At 36.9% G+C, this 23,816-nt stretch overlaps 1 protein-coding gene across 1 annotated transcript in view; it reads right to left on the reverse strand.

The window, feature by feature from the left end:
- The window catches only part of LOC126277970 (dynein beta chain, ciliary-like), a 694,172-nt gene that overhangs the window by 582,362 nt on the left and 87,994 nt on the right, over positions 1 to 23,816 (reverse strand). The window lies entirely within an intron of this gene.

Raw genomic sequence — 23,816 nt, forward strand, 5'->3', positions numbered from 1 at the left:
TTTGTTTCACAGTCTTATATTAATGAGTTCCTCAAGAATCACAGGCAAAGAAAAATCCATAATATATACTTGCAAATGGTCTGATATCCTAATGTTCCTTGCACTGAAACTAAGTGAGAAGTTCAAAACCTAACATAACTAAAGACGTGGAAAAAAGTTTTGTAATGTTTTCAAACGGTGATAATCTAGGATAGAATAATGGCAATATTATGAAAAGTTGAGTTGCAGACAGGCAGAGCCAAAAGCCAGAAGACGACCAATATATCCTTCCATAATATTGTGATGTTTTCATTCATTTATCATAGAAAGCTTATCAATAACACTGAAATGTATAAATAGTGGAACTAAAGTGCATGTGATCATTCCACGGCTTCTATTAGTCAAAGAAGGAAAGTTGGAAAAATTTCCTTGCACAGATACCATTACTGCACTGAAGATGTGATGAAGTCAGGTTTTACACAGAATTCTTGTTGTGAGACTTAGGTAATAATAAATACATGAAATGATTCATTTATGAAGTACAAGAAGTTGGTCACCAATTAATTCTTTCAGCTCCTCTAAGATTGTACATTATTCATCACTGGGGTCAATCCACACCAAGTGGTCATAGAAAAAAAATAATGGTTGCTTGACCATTTCAGAAAAATATTATATTTTCTGGGTGAATTCCCCAATGTTTAGTAACCACAAAAATATATTTTTATATATAATTTATTATTTATTATTTTGAAATGCTGGCCATATTTTTTCCAGGCTGCATGTGTTTTTTCATATTTGCAAGCATTTACATTTTTTACAATTATTCAGTAGTGGATCATCCTAAGCCTTTCAAATGAAATTCATTTAGTTCAACACACTCTGGGCTACAAATTAACATCATTATCACTTAGCTGAATGTATTCTTTGATATATTTTTTATAGTTCAAAGTTATCAGCCACAAACTGAAAAAAACTCAATTTTTGAACAGTATTTTTCCAAAGAAAGGTTAATTTTTCAGCTTTAATAATTTTTTCTACTATTACACTGTATAGTATAGTTACTTTTTATAGAGTATCAATGCTGAGCAGCTCACACTTAAAAAATACACTATTTTAAAAAATGGATTTTTTTTAATTTTTCCATTTTGTGGCCAGCAATATCTTTTTTGGGAAACAGATAAAAAACTGAAAATTTCCCAGTTAATAGACCTTTACGATATCAAAATTCAGTATAAATTTCAACTTTCAGATTCAATTGGAAGTTATGGGTAAAAATTACAAACACGAGTCAAAAATACGTTTTTTAACATCTGCGATATCTAGGCTTATGGAATAAAATATATCAGTTACAGTATATAATTTAATCATATCTATGATTACTTACTCTTTTTATTGAAAATAAGCCTACTAATTACATTATATTGTTCTCTTGTTATTTGTTTCTAGAACATCACTCATTGAAGATTTGAGAAATTATTTCACTCAGTTTGGATGTTAGATTATAAGGTTGCCCAGTCACAGTTGTAAATTCCATGGGAAACAGCTTCCTTAGTACATTTTTAAGTGGCATTCAAACTTGATCCTTCTCATTTTTTAAAAAAAAGATGTCCTTCATCCTTCGGGGTGATAAAATATAACATGTACCTCTTGGTTTTGACAGTCAATATTATCAACTTCGCCAATCCACCACTGTTCATTGTAAATACATGCCACTATGTCTTTATTTTGAATAACCAGTTGTAAAAGTTTTCCACACTGATGAATTTCACTATCAGGCAAAGTTGATGTTATCTTACACTTCAGTAAGTTGTGTGAATGGGGTAAAAAACAATGAAAAGATCGAGTGCCTTTAATCTTCTGGCAAGTGTTGTACCTTTCCTTCAAGACAATGTAACAGACTTCTTGTATTTCCTCACATTGTAGATAAAAATAGGTAATTCCTGTGATATGTTTTTTACAGAATTCTAACACTTGTTGAGGTGTTATGATTATTTTCAGTCTACTGCACACTTGCTTTTCTGACAGCTTGCTTTGTAGTACTCCCAATGCCATCAAAAGCATTCTTCCCATGGCATGAAGTGAAAAAGTGTCATTCTACATCAAATCCAAAATTTTCTTTATGAAAAGGTGTGTAAATAATTTTTTTTCTTTTTATATTTACTTGCTGCCCCATCTGAAAAGTAAATCAGCTTTTTTTTTATGGAAGGGTGGTGCTGTTTAATGTAGTTTGTTAATTTTAGTTGAAAAATGTACACTGCTGTAGTGTTGTGTTCAAGGTAGTCACTTATGACACAAAAGCCGTGGCTCATTAGTTTACCTTCATCCTTAGACTAGAATACAAATGGATGAACTGTGGCCTGTGGTGCCCTTGTACTTCATCTTGAACAACAAAGGTATAATTTTCCAAAACGTCAGTAAGAACTAAGCATTCATCAGCTGCTAAGGTTTGCTTTTGGTCCTGCAAAAATTTACTTTGAGTTTTTGCAATAAAATAATACATTTTTAGATTTTCAACATTAGCTACCAACGCTTCAAAAAACTGTCACCATTTCAGTTCTGTCTTGTGTAGCCCATTGTTTGTATTTTATATTGTCAGACATCAAATTGTCTTCTTTGGATTCTTCAAACATGTCAAGTAAGGCTTGTTTGCCTGGACAATCTTCACATTATCCCTTGATCATAAAATTGTAACTGTCAATATTGCATACCATAAATTCCAAAATGTCTTTATAGTCAACTATAAGATTGGCCCCATCTATTATCAACTTTACATCCTGATGATACAAACAAACACAAACATTATGCCCCTGCAAAAATACACCCATCTTGGTCTCAACTCGCAAAACTTTGATCTTCCAATTTTAATGTCAGGATTTTCTTTTTTAAATTCAGTGAATAGTTCATTTAAATTACACACTAAACCTTTTTTGTCTTTGAATCTTACAACCATTTTCTTTCACAGAAACAGTCTTTTTTGCCAGACATCAAATGGCTGTTATTGTCATCGTCATAATACTTAATAACTTCATTGATTGTGTTTTCATCTACTAAATTAGATGCACTTTTCTTTTGTGATGCTGGTAAAATTCCCTGTTCTTTTACTAATTGACTTGTTGACTTAACAAGATGTTATATGACACATTAAGTTCATCACTAACTTTTGCTTGACTTCAAGAATTTGGCAGTAAATTGATAATTTTATACTCTTTGTTTGAAGTACTGCATTTAGTTTTAGTTTTTCTATCAAATCATCATATTCAGTTGGTGAAGGTTTAGAACATCCATCTGTTTTAGTACAAATTGTATTTTGAAACTAAACTTCCAAATTCTTTATGACTGTACCTGCCACTTTCTCATTTCTTGTATTCCACACACTTTGTATTTTATCTTGACTTACTTTCCTAATTTTACTAGCACGCGATATATCCAGGATTTCACAAGCTGTATCTACTTTTTTAATGGTTGCTGATAAGTCACAAAATTCTGTATCTGAGGTTTCACTATACTTTCTCTTGTGAATTACAAATATCTTAGAATAACATGTTGGACACAATGATTTTCCTGGTATGAGTTTGACAAAAGGGCTTTTATTTTCAGAATAATGATCAAATGTTATTCCTCGCAGACCTTTTGTCATACGTTTCTTATGTTTCTCAAAAGGGTCCATGCAAGACTGACCAAAAAGGTGATGAAATTTTTTAAGTATTTCATTTCATGGTACTTGCAAGTTGATTTGACCTCTGCACTGACTCGTAAGTAAAACAAAACTTTTAATCTTCAATTAAAGCAATGTCTTTAGGATAGACACCATACACACTTTTATGACATGCTTCTTTAATAATAACACCAACTGCACACTTCAAGAACTTCTAGCTAATTAAGTGTGAGTACACAGTTGTTGATGTAAGGGGGAAGACAACAATCACACTTTTAAAGGCTTGCAGATGCAATTGTTAGCCTGCTGAAACAATTACCACAGCATTGTTTCAACAAATAATCATTAGCTAGTGTAATGTGGTGTGTGTAACATTTTGCAATTGGTATACTGTATTTGATTAGCATACCAGATATTGCAGATGTTAAAAAACATATTTTTGATTCGTGTTTGTAATTTTTACCCATAACTTCCTATTGAATCTCAAAGTTGAAATTTAAAGTGAAGTTTGATATCATAAAGGTCTATTAACTATGAAATTATCCGATTTTTATCTGGTCCCCCAACAAAGATAATGCACAACACAAATTGGAAAAAAATTAAAAAAAAAAAAACAATTAATCAGAAGTGTCAATATTTTTTATAGTACATTTTATTATGGACTTTACTTTTTATGGTGTAGTGGGGAGATATTAATTTACTGAAGTTATTTGTAACAGCTGGTCTCAATTATTCTAGAGAAGCATTTACTGAGATTGACAACCACATCTTAGAAATTACTAACATAAAGCAGTTTGTTAAGAGCTTTGTTACAATACATGTATCTGTTAGCAAAGTATTGTGTAGTCCTACAACTACCTTCCTCTACCCCTTTAGTTTTACCCGTCTCCTCTGTTACTATATTTTGTGTTACTTCTTTTGTTGCCTGATGTGGCTATCTTCTTCTCAAAATCAGAGCTATTCCTGATAAACAGGCGAAATTTCCCTTTTGTCATTCGCGGTACATTATTTCTGGGGGTAATCAATGTGTTTTGTGACTTTAGTCTAGCCTGTGTTACTTCTGGGCAAACACAGTTTTCAATTATCTGAAGTACATAATTAATAAAAGGTTTCTATTTATTCACTCATGTAAAGAGCACTGTGAATAACTTTCCAGTTCATATCTTTTGCAGTTTCCCAACATACACAATATTTGCTCTGTTAACTGCCACCCTGAACTGAGTTTTAGTAGATGTCATCTCTTCAGTGGAATTAGTGTTTACTGTTAGGACATTGTGTATCACACTCTCAGAGACCATTAACATTAGGTCATGTAATAACATTATGTTAATCATATTGATGATAAAGAGATTAATAATCAATATAATGATTAGAGGTAGTAACTCACTGTAAAGATGAGATGCTGAGTGGCCAACAGGTGCACAAAACAGTCTAAAAATTGTTTGGAGCAGTTAGTTACTGTAACGTCTCTTAGCAAAAGACATGTTATATGTGCTAAAAAAGAAAAGGAGAAAAGAATAATTGAACTGGATGATTGTAATTGTGTGGACAACGATTGTGTGTAATAAATAGAAAGCATTATGTGTCATGTTTTGTTCTTGTATAGAATTATGAACTGATTTTTTAAAATGATATCTGTGTCAGCGAGTACTGAAACCGCTGCAGACGATACTTATTAAATATCAAACAAAGATGAGAATATGTGACTAGTATAAATAGTTATAACCAAACATTAATTTCCCTGTCGTCTTCTTGGAGTTATGTGAGTAGGAAGAGCTTGTGATGTTATATTGGACGCTCGCGTAGCATTCTTTTGTCAAGATTGTGAAAGGGACGCCATTAGATATTGATTTGTAAAGGTGTGTAATAATTTAATCTGTTTAAATGTATTGAATAGATTTACTTAGTGAAAACTTGCATTATGATTTGTAATAAGCTTGCCTGGCATTTTATACCATCCCTTTAAGACATTTTCAGTTATTTAAATATCATTCGTGGTGAAGAGCTGCGCTACGAACAAATGAGCCGCTGCCGCGGCACATTCAAACTGGATTAAATGAAACCAATCATACTGCAAAAAAGTGAACAGGTAGCAGAGAACTAAAATTATTTCTTTCAGCTTCCGGAATTGCAGAGCAGAGCAGCAGATTTTATGATGTGTTTTGCAGGTTGACGCGGGCTGCTGATAATATATTATGAAGAGTGCAAAAAGATAATTTACCTTCGTAACATAAAAGAAATCTTGCTGTGCGTAGTTCTGGTCTGGCAAACCTTATAGTAAAAACATCTTTTTGTCTGATAATAGTCTCATGTTCTCGTGTTAGTTGTGGTACTTATTGGTGTTTTACTGTTAACAAAAATCCACTGCAAAATTTTGACGTTGAAGAATCATTGTGTACTGTAACATCAGTATTGATAATGAAGTAATTTTTATTAACCTTTTCAATAACTATAAAGTAAGGAAGATATGATGAACTTTATAGCAAGTTACAGTAACGAAAAAATGTTCCTTTAATAGAAAGCCAGATCCAAAATAATAAGAACATAATGTATTTTGTTTTGTTGAAAATTAATGATCCAAAAAAAGTCATAGCACTGCATCACTAAAACGTATTTCGGGGCTCTTTTCGTAGCAACATATTTTATCTCATATATTAGTTGTCACGGTAGTAATAATAAAACAAAGCAAATAGAGAGCCAGCGAAACTGTCGCCCAAAAGCGTGGGGCAGAATTTGCAGTGGCCACGAAAATAACAACTGTTTTATGTGTTTTCTTTCATTGTCTATTGTTATATACATGTATGTATTTAGTGATAAATGTATGTATGTGTCTCATGATTAATGGCATGTATTAATGAATGCACAAAAATTCTTTCATGAAAAATGCAGCACTGCAAGCAAGTCAGAGAAAAAATCCTGAAAGTACTGTGAAACTGTAATGCTTACATAATCCGGGGGCAGCCGAACCACGAAATCAGATAAACTAAAGGTAAGACAACAGTGTAGTTGTCCAGTTTGTAGAAGCTTAACTCCAGTGAAGTGATCTCATATCGCTAGTGATGTGCGTAGTTTGGCATTAGTATTTATGACAGGGCAAAGTTGAATGTAGATAGTAATTTTTAGTGTGCAATGTGTTGTAGGGAAATTACCATATTTTATGTGCATGTGGCAAAACTGTCAGATCCTGTGTTCGAGTAGGTAATTTATGAATATGGTTAAATTGCGTAGTCAATGTCCAAGCAATATGGATACTGAGTGACAGCCATTAGTTAGTGCAGGAAATGTAGAAACGGATGCATTAAGCAGTACAAGTACTCTCTTTGAGGATATCCCATGTGAAAATGTGGGGGCAGGGGCACAGGAAGTGGTGCCTCCGCCCACCAGTGCACAAGGAGATGTAGATAAAGAAATTGTACCATCCCCAGAAAAGCAGGAACCAGAGAGCGGTAATCTGCCAGGTGGGTATTCACTTCAAGCAAGCGCGTGCTGGATTACTACTCAAAATTTGCTCAGCAAAAAACTGAAAGGTATGAAAAAATTGAAAGATTTTGTCGCACAGCAAGCTGAGCAAGATCGCCAGCAAGCTGAGCGGGATTGCCAGCAAGCTGAGCGGGATTGACAGCGTGCTGAGTGTGACCAGCAACTTATGCAATCGTTAGAAATTATGAAAATATGAGATTGCCTGTATGAAACAGAATTATGAGTTGATACCAAAGCCGTGCAGGAGTTGACTGTACAGGCCAACAACCTGCAAATAGCAAACACTAACATTGTAGACAAGATTTTTGTCATTGTTACTGGCATACAATCCAGATAAAAAAAAAATCAACACCCAGTAACTACTTTCCTATGTGACTTTTTAGGCTTTCCTGACAGATCTCTTGCAAATACACGTCTTGGGTTTGCACTGGATCTTATTGTGTGCATCCCACAATATATCATTGATGCAGCTGCTCAACATCTTCAGGTGATAGAAGTTGCTGCTGTTACTGCTGCAAGATGTGACTTTCCTTTATCTTAAAATACACCAACTAATGTTTTGTGGAAATTTATATACTTCCATTTTTTCCAAACACTCCCCAACATAAACATATTCCTCGAACTGTTCATCCATGGCGAGTAAGGATAAAACATGTCCGACAGGCTGCTCTGGGATGTTGCACCATGTTGTCCACTACTGCATCCTGCCACAGCTGAGGCTCAGCCTAGGATGAGGCCATCATGCACTTTGCTGGGCTGAAGATTAAGATCCACCCACTTTCCCCACCCCTCCCCAATGACAGGCACACTCTCATTTTCTATGGGAAAGCCTGAGGATTAGGCCCCGACAGGCTTCTTCCCTAAGTCCACTTACTGTCCCAGCGAGCATTTTGAAGAACTCTTCCATCACTGGAAGTCATCCATGTAACTCAAAGTCTTAAGATGGCTTACTGTGTCTGCACTGAGCACAATGTTCAATTTCCTTATAGATGTTGCAATCTATATACACAGACCAAAAGATAACACAGTGAAAACCCTAGTTTAGGTTTTTGTGCAGTCCAGACTTAAAAAAACGCTACAGTGAGGAAAATTCTGAACTGAGGAAAATGTTAAAACCGCCCAAAACATGAGCAAAAACACACGTAATTGGGATATATGATTCAAAATCGCAACTCTCTACAATAATTTGTATAAAATCTGCCCAAGCCAAGGAAATTAAATGTACAAGAAAATGTTCACAAAATAATTTATGGTAATGAATTTTATGTTCTTAAAAAAACACATATGTGTAACAGCAAGGAAAAACACATCAAAAAATTGAAATTGGTTATCTTTGTAAAAGGTAAATGAGCTGTTTTACAATATGCTATGACTAGAAACTATATGTTCAAAACACATGTCTTTGAGAGTTCGTCCTTTGTGCTGACCCAGGAAAAATAAAAAATTGATGAACATGTTGAATTAAACCAGAAACATCACAGCAGCTGACTGGTTAAACCATATGCAGACGTCTGCTTATTGACATATTTTGTCACAATTGCTGTTACTGTTTAATGCTTTTCTCATTCGCTGTACCTAATAAGGTGTCCACTGTTAAAGCGTTATTTTAGGCTTGAGAGAAACAGAGATGTCAGAAAATGAGTTTACTTCCCCAATTGACATTACAAGCTTATCGAAAGTTGGCTCAGTGAGTTTCTGTACACTGTGTAAAGTGTAAATTTGAAAGAAAGCTCAGATGCTACTGTTTTGCTTCATGCCCTATATCACTGCTGGCAATCTTTATGATCTACAATGTGCAGTGTGTGTGTGTGTGTGTGTGTGTGTGTGTGTGTGTGTGTGTGTGTGGAGGGGGGGAGGGGTTCAAAGCATATGAGTTGTGTATGTAGGTATTGCAACTGTAGCGCATGACAGATTTTAACACAAAAATCTTTAAAATGTTCTATCACAAAACCTTGTTTTGTTTCCATCTGATCTCTCTGTCATAGCACATCATCTGCATGAAAAGTATATTTTCAGCACTTCATAAAATGCTTTCACCGCTACCTGCACTCCTGTCACTGAAGGGGCACTTGTCGTCTCAACACATTTGGTGGGTGAGCTTATTTTACTTGTGTTAGTGTGATGTGGTGACTGCACTATATATATTGTGACTGAACAAGCAGGCAGCCAATAGGAGCCCACTATCTCGAAATGAGTGACATTTCCTTGATTATAACCGAGCATGTTCTTCGAGACTCAGGGTTTGAATTCAAAAGATTGATGATTAATATTGTTGCTGAACATAGTACATCACAAATACATGGAAAATGATAAGACTGGCACAAGAAAAGGTGGCGGCTGGATCCGCTCATCATGTATTGACTTAGTCTTGTTTTTCCATTACCACTGCAACCTGGCAGTAATTGTATCATAATTGTGCAGTGAAGCTAAATGCTGCAAGTTGTGTTAGCAACACTGACTGTGCATTACATCAGCATTTCTTCTCTCACATCTCCACAATAGTTCAAAATATCTCCTTCATTTCCACCATCACACAAGGTGCAAATCTGTCTTTTCAGCCAATTGCAACTTCTTAAGGTATGTCAGTTGTCAATAGGAAGAAATTGTCGGTAGTAATGTAAAAGCAGTGAATTTTTATCATTGATCTTATTGGTTTTTCACATGGGCTATGAGTTTATGGTGTGGAATGGTGAAAAATGTAAAATTCGAGAATGTAAAATGTAAGACCCACTGTATTAGGTATTGATAGCATTTTCTGCTGTACGGAAATACCAGGTGTACCGGTATGGAATGAGCATTTTTTTGTGAAAATGAAACACTAATTTTGAATTGAAAAGTAAAAACATTTTATTCAAAGTACTGGCCATTGCTTTCTATACATTTGACCACCTTTCTGGCAATTTGTGGACACCACGCCAACAGAAATGTTCGTCTTTTGAAGCAAACCAATCAGACACTCAATTTTTGATTTCTTTGTAGGAATCAAAATGTTCCTCAGTCAATGCGTGTCCCATTGATGAAAACAAATGGTAGTCGGAAGGGGCCAAGTCTGGTGAATACGAAGGGTGGGATAGCACCTCCCAGCCAAGTGTTTTGATTGTATCCTGAACCAGTATTGCTTTGTGTGCAGGTGCATTGTCGAGTAAAAAAATTACTTTGCAATGTCTTCTGGACCATTCTGGTCTTTTTTCGATCAATGCATAGTTCAAATGGATCATGTGTTGTCTGTGGCAATTAGCATTCACAGTTTTAGCGGGTTTTAGAAGCTCATGATACACCACACCTTTCTGATCCCACGAAGCTCAGAGCATTCTCTTCTTGCTGAATTCATCTGGTTTTGCAGTCGACATTGATGGTTGTCCCGGATTAACCCTTGATTTTTCCCGTTTTGGATTCTTAAAGTAAGTCCCTTTTTCATTGCCAGTAACAATTCAATGCAAAATTGGTTTTTCTTTCATGTCTTTAAAGCAAAATTTGACAAATGGTTTTTCGGTTTTCCAACTTTCTTTCATTCAATTCATGTGGCACCCATTTTCACACTTTTGGATCTTTCCCATTCTTTTCAAACGGTCAGCAATTGTTTGTTGTGCAACATTTAGCATTGTTGCCATTTGCTTCAGACTCAAAGTATCATCTTCATAAAATATTGCTTGCAATTCAGGGTCTTCGAACTTTTTTGGTGGTCTTCCACGTTCTTCATTTCTTACATCAAAATAATTATTTCTGAACCATTGAAACCATCTTTTGCATGTTGCTTCTGATAGAGCATGATCACCATATGCCTCAACAAGGATTCAATGAGACTCTGCAGCACTTTTTTTCAAATGAAAACAAAAAATTAATGCCTTCCACAAATCATCACTTTCTGGTACAAAATTCAACATTGTTAACACAATGAAAACATATGATGTTGTTTGTTCCATGACTTGATGTATACTAAATATCTTTGACAGATGTCATACCAACCAAACAAAAAAAATTAAGGCTCATTCACAACAAATGTTCCCTATCGACACATTTGTATCTTAACGTTCATTTCATGCCGGTACACCTGATACAGTGAATGTTCTAGGTTCTTCAGCTAATTTGGTGGTAGCCTGCAGTCACATGGAACCTGCTAAAAATCTCTCCTTCCTTAAATATTTTGCAACAATGCATTTAGAGTAACTGCCCAGTGCACTTCCAACTCAAATATGTGGTTAGCCTACCATATATCTATTTTTTTTCCTACTGTAAATAGTGAGCTACTGAACTGGCTGAAATAAAATCAAGCTTGATGATGAAGAGTAAAGAGAGCATTAATAAGAAGCCTGTATAATTTATGGGCATTTCTGATGACAAGTCTAGCTCCACTTCATTAGATGTTCTACAAGAGTGTGTAGCACAATATGTTTTTTGGTGTTTGTGGAATGTTGGTTTGGTTTTTGCTGTCATAATTCAAGCATTCTGTTGTAAAAGAAGTTGAATAACAGAAGAGGTCCATAAAATGTTGAGGAATTTATAAAAAAGTAAGGTCAAATAATTTCATCTCAACATTAGAGAACTGAATAAAAAGGTATAAGAGCTTCTTGTCTGCTGGAAGATTTAGAAGGCTCTGAAAAGAAGTTAAATATAAAGAGTCTTATTCCTGTAGAAGTAACGTAGGTAAAGGAAGAGTCACTGCATGCAGGAAAAATCGATGGCAAATATATATAAGACTTACCAAGCGGGAAAGCGCCGGCAGACAGGCACATGAACAAAACACACAGACACACACACAGAATTACAAGCTTTCGCAACTGGCAGTTGCTTCGTCAGGAAGGAAGGAAGGAGAGGGAAAAATGAAAGGGTGTGGGTTTTAAGGGAGAGGGTAAGGAGTCATTCCAATCCCGGGAGCGGAAAGACTTCCCTTAGGGGAAAAAAAGGACAGGTGTACACTCGCACACACACACACACATATCCATCCGCACATACACACAGACATATTGAAATATGTCTGCTTGTGTCTGTCTATGTGTGGATGGATATGTGTGTGTGTGTGTGTGTGTGCGCGAGTGTACACCTGTCCTTTTTTTCCCCTAAGGGAAGTCTTTCCGCTCCCGGGATTGGAATGACTCCTTACCCTCTCCCTTAAAACCCACACCCTTTCATTTTTCCCTCTCCTTCCTTCCTTCCTGACGAAGCAACTGCCAGTTGCGAAAGCTTGTAATTCTGTGTGTGTGTCTGTGTGTTTTGTTCATGTGCCTGTCTGCCGGCGCTTTCCCGCTTGGTAAGTCTTGGAATATTTATTTTTAATATATTTTTCCCGTGTGGAAGTTTCTTTCTGTTTTATATATATATATATATATATATATATATATATATATATATATATATATATATATATATATATATTAAAAACAAAGATTCCAAGACTTACCAAGTGGGAAAGCGCCGGCAGACAGGCACATGAACAAAACACAAACACACACACAGAGCTACTAGCCCTCGCAACCGATGGCTGCCCCCTCAGGAAGGAGAGGGAAAGACGAAAGGATGTGGGCTTCAAGGGAGAGGGCAAGGAGTCACTCCAATCCCGGGAGCGGAAAGACTTCCCTTAGGGAAAAAAAGGACAGGTGTACACTCGCACACACACACACACACACACACACACATATCCATCCGCACATACACAGACACAAGCCTGTCTGCCGGCGCTTTCCCGCTTGGTAAGTCTTGGAATCTATATATATATATATATATATATATATATATATATATTTGCCGCCAAGTTAGTTTGGAAAACCACTGGCAGGGGCATGACTGACCACAGTTCCTGAAAATGGCAGTGAATCAGGAAGAGAAAGCATTTTATGTGCTAGAACTTGCCCATGCCAGTCAGTAATGACCATGCAAAGATCTTTCTGTATCATGCTGCTTTAAGACACTTACAAGTTTACAACAGCCTAGGGATGTATACACAAAGTTCAAGGAGGATGTTTGTTAGTTCAATGCAGAATGTCAGAACCAACCAGCATATCAGAACAGACCATGGACAATATGCAGCTGTAATGTTGCCCACAAAGGGTATTTATTGACGTAGTGCAGAACCTCACAAAGGCTATTTATTGAGGTAGTGCAGAAATGAACATCCCTCAGCCAACAGTGAGGAAAATCCTTCATAACTGAGTAAGAGTGCTGCTATACAAATTACAGCTCCTACAAGCCATAAACCATAACTAAAAAAACTGCACTGTCTGCGGTTCTGCGTAGAGATGCAGCACCGAGAGCTGCATTGAACCATTCTTTGGACTGAAGACCAAAACAACATGCAGAACAATTTTAAAAATGATAACTTCTCAAGCAAATTAATCTTCAGTGATGAAGCCATTTTTCATCTTTTAGGAAAGGCCAGCAGAGACAACACACAGATGTGAGGAACAACGAATCCGCATGCTACTGTCAAATTGTCAATTTTTACATGTGCAGCAAGTATTGACACATGGACATGGGAGGGTGGTTGAATTAAGACACACACATTGTTACTGTTGATAAATGTATCACAGAAAACATTTTCATACAATGCACTGAATAGCACTATCATCACACTACATTCTTTTCACAGAGATGCTTTATCACACCCTACTCAAACTGCACCAAAGAAGCAGAATCAGAGAAGACAAGCATACACTAGAAACCCTTGGCTTCTGAACGCTCTGGGAACAGTGCTGAATTTAAATGATGACCACTGCATTAAGTAAACATAATTACAACATTTCCCCACAGTGGCTGTCATGAGAGATTAATTATCACTTTCACATTGTAAAAATAGAATACTAAACGTAAGAGCACAAACAAGACAAAATTTAACAGGCTGGTAGTCCATCATGAAATAATACTTATTTCAATCCTAACATGTCTCAGAAATATCACAGTTTCAACCTCGATAAGACCTTTAGTTAAAATTTCTGCAGTGTTGTCATCAGTTGACACATACTTAAAAACATCCAAGACAGCCTGCTTGACTTAATAATAGCAGACTCTGAAATGTTTGGTTCTTTCTGATACACCTTTTTTCTTGGTAACCTCAATGGCACCTGCGTTGCCAGCATTGACCTGCAGGGGTAGTCTAACAAATTCAGAACGTTTAAGCTCATCTAAAAAATCTACAAACCATTCCACTCCCTTATACATCTCAAACATTGCAATGTATTCAGCTTCTGCTGTGGAGATGAGTACAATGGACTGCCTTGTATTGTTCCAGCTGATTGCTATTCCAACTAACAAAATAGTGTACCCTGTTACAGATTTGCTATCAGCTGAGTCATTTGCCTCATCAGCATCACTGAATGCCCTAGAAACATGACTCAATCTGCCTGCAATAAAGGCAGTATCAGGTCAAGTGCATACGGATATACACAACAAACAACCCACTGCCTTTTGGTATAATTTTTGGTCAAATGGATTGTCATTATATGGCATAATTAATGCCATTGCATTCTAAGCTATCTCAGTGTCTGCTGAATGTAATTAGGTTGCTTTAACTTCATCTGCCCTTGAGACTGCTCATCTTAAGCCCTAAAATAACAACATGCCATCCATTTCTTTTTTGCTAATGTGAGATTTGAAAACATTCTTACATTTTTCAATCCTCCCTTCTTCACCTACTACAACATCATCAAAATGAACCCTAATGATCAAATGATTAGAGAAAAATACACAAGGACCCTTTCACATTGTTTCAAACCAAACTTTTCCATCACAGAGCTGAAAAAATCATTCCAACCCTTACCTGCTTGTTAGTCCAAAGAAATTCTTATTCAATAAACATACTTTATTCTGCACACCAAACAATTTCGGTTGCTCCATAAAGACTGTGGCACTTATGGGACTATTGAGATAAGCAGTTTCTACATCAATATGTTTGATTTTCCATCCCCTAAGTACTGTAACTGCTATCAATCCCCAAGCTACTTCATCTCATTATTGGGCTGTAGTTTTCCCAATAATCTACTACAAATATCTTACTATCACCTAGAAGCATTAGCCTTGCAATAATTTAGTAATCTCACATTCTCTGTCTCTCTATGTAGTAAATACCCACTTACTTCTTGTAACACAATCATTGTCCATGTTATGCTTTTTACCTGGATGATCACTCAAGATATTCAGTAGTGAAAGTGCTAAAGCAAAAAGTTATGTGTTTTGACTCTTTTGTGGAGTTTAAGGGACATGCAGAGTGTGAGAAAGGAGAAAACTGCAGTTTCCAATTACACAATGAGACTGAGTACATCAACAGCAAATTTAAAGAGTTGTTCAAGAAAGTGGGAATATTACACTGGAAAAGCACAGTTTATTCTCCCCCATACAATGGAAAAGTCAAGCACCTGAATCAAACACTTGTATCCACTGCGGGATGTCTATGATTCTAAGGTGGTTTACCCAACACCTTTTGGGGAGAAGCTCTGATGTTGGCCTGCTAGATCTGAAACAAATGTCCAGCAAGATACCTTGGTGGAAAAATCCCATATAAAGTCTGTAAGCACGAAGAACTTATTAAAGAAGACTTGAAAACATTCAAGCACATTGACATTTGGCAAACTTGGGGAAGGGGCACAGGAATGTGTTTATCTTGGAGTAGAAGCAGCTAGCTTGTGTGACTCTATACTTACTATTTTCAAATACAGAAGCAAACTCAATATTGCTAGTGACTGATGTCGTGCACTTTTTTCTACTCAGCCAAGAATTGAAAATCTTTATAAAATTATGCAAGCTATCCATCACATTGACTTATTTATTTTTTATTACCAAATATGTGTGCAAATTATATACAGGGTGTTTCAAAAAGGACTTAACAACTTTAAAAATTCATATAAATTTACTGAAAGAAGATATAGAGCTGGATTTAGTGTAGTGAAACACATCAAGTCCCCCCCCCCCCCCCCCTAAACTAAAGATGTTGTATGTGGTTATCCTGCACACATCCCATTGGAAGTCAATTTCTTCCCAAACTTGCTGTAGCATTGCCTGGGGAACATGGGGACCACGCAATTGGCGCATCGTGGCCAATCCATTGACCTGGAAAACTGTCACTGAAAAAATCCCGGACATCAGCCAGGTAGTGGGGTGGTGCACCATCCTGCACCCATGTGGTATTTGCAGTTCTTGAGATGCATGTTGGACTGATTTCATAGGGCTGTTGCAAAAATCTTGTCGCACTCACTCAACGACATCGACAGATGATCTTCGACGATCTGATGATTTCCCATGTGTTACCGAGCACACTGTTTCTACAAAACATTTATGCTACAATCACCTCTGTAGGTACAATGAATTATTTATATGAATTTTCAAAGTTTTAAAATCCTTTTTGAAATACCGTGTATATCTACAACAAAATAGTTATATTATAAATATCTATGAGCAGTCACCATTTTTCTTCTATTCATAGTGATGTATTCCAACAGACTCAATTATTTTCACAATATATGCCACAAATAAGTGCCACATTTGAAACTGTCTATCTCTGTAAGAAGTAGAGCCCAAATTTCCATGCAAATGCGTATACTGACCATTTTAGGGAATAAATGCTCAAGTCAAAGTATTTTTTTAATTTAATTTCTTGTATTTAGAAATTTTTTAAGGGATACAAATAATTTTTCTGGCTTCAATGGAGACATTGCAATAAGTTGCATAGGTGTAATAGGTGCTCTCCTTTCTCATGTGAACTATGACAAAAATCGAAGATTGTGTAAAACTGATGGAAATTTAGTTGAACTACTATTTTAGAATTGAAAAATTTTGGAAATTTTTGGAGAGCTTTGTTTCACAGAATTGTGTGCAAAACACAACACAACAGGCCCAAGTTATTTTCTTCCTATGACTATCTTAAGACGTTAGTCAACAAAGGAAAAGGGTTTCCTTGTCACTCAAAAGGAAAGTGGCCACGGGATGTGCAGTATGCACATTTCTAGTTGTTCCTCCCATGGCATGTCAGAACAAGTGGGAACATTTTGTATCAATAAACCCATTTTTCCCCTTGATGGCATCATCAAAATCTTAGTACGAGGGGCATTTGAAAACTCTGTACAAAAATAAAAACTACTTATGTGTTTGGGGTAAACCTTCTTATTTTTCGACATGGTCTCCTCTAAGACTTATACACTTTATCCAATGTTGTTCTAATTTGTTGATCACTTCCAAATAATAGGAATTGTCCAAATCTGCAAAATAGCTAATAGTTGCTGCAATCACCACCTCGTTTGAATAAAATCTTTGTCCCGCCAGCCAATTCTTCATATTGGGGAACAAATAGTAGTCCGAGGGAACCAAGTCTGCTGAATAGGGGGGATGTGAATTAGCTGGAATTCTATTTCCATTAATTTTGTGACCACAACTGCTGAGGTGTGTGCTGTTGCATTGTCATGATGGAAAAGGACTTTTTTGCAGTCCAATTGCCAGCGTTTTTCTTGCAGCTCGGCTTTCAAATGGTCCAGTAACGATGAATGATACGTACCTTTAATAGTGTTACCCTTTTTCAGATAGTTGATGAGGATTATTCCTTGCGAATCCCAAAAAGACAGTTGCCATAACCTTTCCGGCTGAAGGACTAGTCTTCACATGTTTTGGTGCAGATCCACCCTTGGTAACCCATTGTTTAGATTGTTGTTTGGTCTCAGGAGTATAGTAATGTATCCATGTTTCATCCAAATGACGAAACAATTCTCAAAATCATGCGGATTTTTCCTGAACAGCTGCAAACCATCCCTGCAACACTTCAGATGATTTTTGGTCAAGCGTGAGCAATCGCAGAACCTGTCTTGTGGATAGCTTTCTCATGTCCAAATGTTTATGCAAAATATTATGTACCTGTTCATTCAAGATGTCCACAGCACTAGCAATCTCATGCACCTTAACTCTTCTGTCATCCATCACCATATCATGGATTTTACCAATGATTTCTGGAGTGTAACCTCCACAGGGTGTCCAGAACGATCAGCATCACTTGTGCCCATATGGCCACTCCAAAGATTTTGAAACCACTTATAAACTGTTCTAATTGAAGGTGCAGAGTCACCATAACCTTTATCAAGCTTCTCTGTAATCTCCTGGGGCGTTTTGCCTTTCATAAAGTAATGTTTAAATCACCAGACAAAATTATTCTTCATCCATTTTTTGACAATCACTCGACTTCCTTGATTCACATGAATGCTTAACACAAAGAAATAGACCAATATGGCTGAAACTTGGTGTGCGTTCTTTCCAAAGATGCTACTAACAACACATGACTTTGATACGTGCTGGTGGTGCCATCTCTCATACTATACATGGACTTTTCAAACGCCCCTCGTATTGTGGTGCTAAAGATGCAAGGAAAGTGGTGCTGTGTCTTGGTGTATTGTCTGGCATTGACAATCTAAATAATAACAAAATTAGAGATTAATTACTTGTGGTAATAACTGTGCTGATATAAAATTAGGATACACAACCTAAAATGCTCAATACATTTTTGATACTCGATGTTCTGTCCCTACCACCTGTCCTAAACATCTGAGTATCCCAGTCTATATCTGGTAAATTGAAATCTCCACCTAAGACTATAATATGCTGAGAAAATTTATGTGAAATGTATTCCAGATTTTCTCTCAGTTGTTCTGCCGCTAATGCTGCTGAGTCGGGAGTTTCATTTTCCTTGATATATGAGAGTTTGAAGATCAGCACTTACCTGTATAAAGCACAATCTCGAATCTATGGTTCTTCCATGTCAAAATTATACCACTGCAGCTTTACAGTAAAATGTTTGCAAATTCATCAGTTGGAAACTCCAAACCAGAGACAGACCAATATTCCCCCTCTCACAGCAGCCCTCCATCCCCCAGCACAGCAACAATGGTACTCTCTCACTCTCCTCTGCCTGCATACTCTAGAGATAAAGCACTGACTTTAAATGTTCATAATGTAACCAATAATCTATCGCTCATATTCCAATGAATGCGGGAGCATCAGTTTACATTTTTGTAGAATTGTAAGGAAAATGTACTAGGGAGACAATTTTTGAGAATGGATATTGTTTTTGTGGTTGCTGTATGTGCAATTTTAGTTAGTCGCTTACCTCAAAGGCGTTTGTAACGCAGAGGGTGTCTCATTTAGCTGCCTTGTTCACAAGTGGAGGAATGTTGACTTGGCTCGACATTGGTAGTGCCAACCCACTACTGTTTGCACTTTCTACAGAATGGAATGTTTCTCCATGGGAGTAATGACTCAAACTGACTACGCTTTGATCGTTCCCTGGAAGACCAGTAGTCGTTTCCGAAGCACATCTGGAGGCATTCTGTAATCTGTGGACTTTCAGAGTGTTAATGAAACACAGAAATTGCATCGGGATTTAATACAACAGGCAGCATGAGGACTTTTCTCCATGGGAGTTATGTCTCAAACTGTCTACGCTTTCATCGATTTCTCGAAGACCAGTATTTTTTGGGTATTGCTTCTTCCTGATTTTTCTCTTAAACTCAGCACCACTCTTCATCATTCCTAAATTGAGATCTGAGTCTATATCTGCTCCTGGGTGTGCCTTACAATCCAAAATCTGATTTTCAAATCTCTGCCTGACATCAATGTAGTCTAACTTTAATCTAACCGCATCTCCTGGCCTTTTCCAAGTTTGTCTCTTCCTTTTATGACTCTTTTACTACCTGAAATTTATTGCAGAATTCTATTAGCCTTTCTCCTCTCTCATTCCTAATACGAAGCCCATATCCTCCCATAATCCTTTCTTCTGTTCCTTCACATACATCCACATTTCAGTCCTCTATGACTAATAGATTTTTAATTCCCTTTACTTACTGAACTATTCATTCAGTTTTAATCTCTCTATATAAAAAGAAATGTCCTGAGCAACTGACTGACAGACTAACTGATTCATCTTTATCCAGGCCAAACTGTTAAGGATAGAGACATGACATTTAGAGAGCGTGTTGATCTTATACTGTAGGCTTCATTTCAGAAGCAATTTTTTGAAATTCCAGCCTTTACGAGGTGAAATAGGGGATGAAAGGTTTTTCGAAAATATGTCCCTATTAAGGCAATTCTGAAGCTCAACCTATTAAAATTGGTATTTAGTTTCTTAGTCAGGAAAGTGTTGCTGCATTTATGCAAATTTAATCCCATTGGGGGTGAAACAGTGGGCCAATTTCTTTTAAAAAATAAATCATTATTTAAGAACTACTAAAGCTTGTTTAATGCTACATCTCTGAAATTTCATATTAGACTGCTAAGTTAGAAATAAGGAAATATGTATTTCAGAGTGTTTGGAAATTGAACATCCAAGGAGTGAAAAAAGGAATGACAACTTTTATGAAAATATAATTCCTTATGGAAGCACTTTTCAATCGAAATCTACGAAAATTTGAATTTGACTTCAAGGTTGGAAATAAAAAATTACATCTTCCAGAGTTTTTGGCAGTTCTGCACCTAAGAGAGTGAAATAGGGTATGCAAACTTTTGTAAAAAATTGTCCTTTTGAAAGTATTGTAAACTTAAATCTAAGAAAACTTGTATTTGGCTTTTTTGTTAGAAATACAAGACGAGTGTTTTTGAAAATATTTCATTACATTAAAACATTTTTAAAAGAATTTACAAAAATATGTGTTAGGGGGTGGAAGTTTCTATGGAAATATCACCACAAGAGCTCAGAGGATAGGATTAACAAAAACCTCCAACTCCAGCTACCAGAATCACTTTTTGGTCAGAATTATGTTTGGAAAAGGCCATGCTTCTATGGCTGTAACTAGTGTGAAAAATTCGAATGGTACTGCAATTTGTGAACAACATAAAAATTCTGTTAAAGAAACACAAAAACAATCTGTGCAGACCTTATAGCATACATCAGCAAAGCAGTGGGTGCTACGCTACTATCCTCATATACATTTTCTGTTTGCAGCATTTGCATGTATACCTGAACTAATGGTTTGCTGCCAATTCTGAGAGGAACAACCCTATCACTGAAATGTTCACACCAACTCATTCTCTATCCTATCTTCTGATTCATAATGAAGTCTACTCCCATTACACCACTTTCTGCTGCTGTTGATATTACCCTATATTCATCTGGCCAGAAATCCTTGTCCCCCCCCCCCAATTACACTTCATCGACCCACACTCTATCCAGACTGATGCTTAGCAATTACATTTTCAGATTTTCTAGCTTCCCTACCACATTTAAGCTTCTAACATTCCATGCCTGGACTTGTAAAACATTGCCCTTTTGCTGTTTATTCCATCTTTTTCTCCAAGTCACCTGTTCCTTGGCAGTTCTATCCCACAGATCAGATGCTTCTGCCAATGGAGAGTGCATCATGATACTTTTTCAATTACGGACCACATGTCCTGTGGATACACACTGTGTTTTATTGGTTTCTGTTACCTCCTGCATCCTCATGCCACTGACCATTGCTGAGTCTTCTGCCTTTTGGGCGCAGTTTACCACCCCAAGGGCAAGAGAGTACCCTGAACCTCTGTCTGCTCCTCCAGCCTCTTTGAAAAAGCTGCTGGCAGAACAAGGGTGACTTCTTATGCCAAAAGTCTTCAGCCACCATTGCTGATGATTTTTATTCAAAATTTAAGTAGTAGCTTGGTTCTTCAAACCAGGGATACAGGTCATTTTGATCATGCGTCAAAGGTGCCATATTTAGATGGGAAAATACACTGTTCATGAAGATTGTTAAAAAAACATCAGAGTTTATCTTTCCCATACTCTATCATTTGTCATTCTGTTCTTGGTCACAGAAGAAGTCTGCACTGTAGTTCCTTCTCTAGACTGTCGCACAGATGACAAAATGGTAGATATCGAAATAGATGACAGAGGAGTAGAAAAACAATTAAAATAAAAGAGTACGCGAAGGAACTTGCATCCTCCCCCCCTCCCCTCCCCCACCTTTTTTGCAGTGGTGTACTGTACGTCTCTAGAAGAGCGTAGCATTCCAAAAGATCGGGAAAGGTCACATACATCCCCGTTTTCAAGTAGGGACGTCAAACATACGTGCAGAACTATAGAGGTATATCTGTTAACGTCGATCAGTTGTAGAATTTTGGAACACGTATTATGTTCGGTATAATGACTTTTCTGGAGACTAGAAATCTACTCTGTAGGAATCAGCATGGATTTTGAAAAAGACATCCGTGTGAAACCCAGATCGCACATTTCATCCACAAGACTCAGATGACCATAGACATGGGTTCCTAGGTAGATGCCATGTTTCCTGACTTCTGCAAGGCATTTGATACAGTTCCCCACAGTCATTTAATGAACAAAGTAAGAGCATATGGACTATCAGACCAATTCTGTGATTGGATTGAAGAGTTCTTAGATAACAGAATGCACTATGTCATTCATTCTCAATGGAGAGAAGTCTTCCGAAGTAAGAGTGATTTCAGGTGTGCCGCAGGGGAGTGTCATAGGACTGTTGCTATTCACAATATACATAAATGACCTGGTGGATGACATCGGAAGTTCACTGATGCTTTTTGCAGATGATGCTGTGGTGTATCGAGAGGTTGCAACAATGAAAAATTGTACTGAAATGCAGGAGGATCTGCAGCGAATTGACGCATGGTGCAGGGAATGGCAATTGAATCTCAATGTAGACAAGTGTATTGTGCTGTGAATACATAGAAAGAAAGATCCTAGTTCATTTAGCTACAATGTAGCAGGACAGCAACTGGAAGCAGTTAATTCCATAAATTATCTGGGAGTAGGCATTAGGAGTGATCTAAAATGGAATGACCATATAAAATTAATCGTCAGTAAAGCAGATGCCAGACTGAGATTCATTGGAAGAATCCTAAGAAAATGCAGACCGAAAACAAAGGGAGTAGGTTACAGTACGCTTGTATGCCCACTGCTTGAATACTGCTCACCAGTGTGGGATCCGTACCAGGTAGGGTTGATAGAAGAGAGGGAGAAGATCCAATGGAGAGCAGCGCACTTCGTTACAGGATCATTTAGTAATCGCGAAAGTGGAAGACTCTGCAAGAGAGATGCTCAGTAGCTCGGTGTGGGCTTTCGTTGAAGTTTCGAGAACATACCTTCACACAGGAGTCCAGCAGTATATTGCTTCCTCCTATGTATATCTCGTGAAGAGACTATGAGGATAAAATGAGATTAGAGCCCACACAGAGGCATACCGACAATCTTTCCTTCTATGAATAATACGAGACTGGAATACAAGGGAGAACCGATAGAGGTACTCAAGGTACCCTCCGCGAAACAGGTGGCTTGCGGAGTATGGATGTAGATGTTGATGTAGATCATTTATCAGTACCTATTTTTTTTAATGTTTCATGGGTTTTATAATTACTGTGGATATAGTTGTTAGGCCAGTGCTTTCATACTCAATACATCATGCACAGAATTATGAATAATTTCCTTCACAGTGTCATTCAAATTTGGTGCTCATTAATCAGATCTGTATACAACAGGTGTTCATTTTCCATTTTGCACTACAATCTGAATTTTTTATCACAGAGATAAAATTACATTGTGTAAGGACTGTCTGGTTTTTGGAGTTTCAATAAAAACTGCTCACTTTAAAACTATGTATATTGAAATGTAATTTGGCCAATGTTAATGAAATTTTTGTGGGCTAGAGGCACTTAGATTGGTATGTAAAAATTTCAAGTTATAGAATTTTTCAGTCCTGATAAAAAAGTTCTTATGTTTTTTCTAAAGCAAGTTTTTCTCAGT

Source organism: Schistocerca gregaria, chromosome 6, assembly GCF_023897955.1.
Source record: "Schistocerca gregaria isolate iqSchGreg1 chromosome 6, iqSchGreg1.2, whole genome shotgun sequence".
Classification (NCBI taxonomy): Eukaryota; Metazoa; Arthropoda; class Insecta; order Orthoptera; family Acrididae; genus Schistocerca; species Schistocerca gregaria.